This window comes from Octopus bimaculoides, chromosome 28, assembly GCF_001194135.2.
Source record: "Octopus bimaculoides isolate UCB-OBI-ISO-001 chromosome 28, ASM119413v2, whole genome shotgun sequence".
Classification (NCBI taxonomy): Eukaryota; Metazoa; Mollusca; class Cephalopoda; order Octopoda; family Octopodidae; genus Octopus; species Octopus bimaculoides.
The window spans coordinates 2,659,921-2,660,670 of record NC_069008.1 but is presented as its reverse complement, the minus strand read 5'-3'; the positions used below and the strand labels follow the sequence as shown (position 1 = coordinate 2,660,670).

General features: G+C 36.9%; 1 protein-coding gene and 1 long non-coding RNA gene across 2 annotated transcripts in view; both read right to left on the bottom strand.

The window, feature by feature from the left end:
• LOC106873705 (DNA methyltransferase 1-associated protein 1) overlaps nt 1-750 on the bottom strand; it is a 132,664-nt gene that overhangs the window by 52,132 nt on the left and 79,782 nt on the right. The gene's annotated exons all lie outside the window — the stretch shown is intronic.
• LOC128251176 (uncharacterized) overlaps nt 1-750 on the bottom strand; it is a 13,663-nt gene that overhangs the window by 1,589 nt on the left and 11,324 nt on the right. The gene's annotated exons all lie outside the window — the stretch shown is intronic.

Here is a 750-nt window from a genome sequence, read left to right as displayed (position 1 = left end):
AGGTGCAGGAGTGGCTGTGTGGTAAGTAGCTTGCTTACTAACCACATGGTTCTGGGTTCAGTCCCACTGTGTGGCACCTTGGGCAAGTGTCTTCAACTATAGCCTCGGGCTGACCAAAGCCTTGTGAGTGGATTTGGTAGACGGAAACTGAAAGAAGCCTGTCGTATATATGTATATATATATATGTGTGTGTTTGTGTGTCTGTGTTTGTCCCCCCACCCCAACATCACTTGACAACAGATGCTGGTATGTTTACGTCCCCTGTAACTTAGCAGTTCGGCAAAAAGAGACCGATAGAATAAGTACTAGGCTTACAAAGAATAAGTCCTGGGGTTGATTTGCTCGACTAAAGGCAGTGCTCCAGCATGACCGCTGTCAAATGATTGAAACAAGTAAAAGAGTATATATACATATATATATATTGTTACACAGTATAATTTTAATTTACTCATATGCATGTTTTTGCATGTAAATTTATAACCGCCTAAGCGTATACGCATACAGATACAGAACACATATTCATATGCACACACGCGCGCACACACACACACACACACACACACACACACACACACACATTTTAGCCTAATCAATCAATAAATTGTCCATTTTAAAAGCTTTTTGTGATACATCATGCATTGAACATTATCTACCTTGACCCAACATCTTCATATATGTATATACATATATATGTATATATATATATATATGTATATATATATATATATATATGTATATATATATATATAT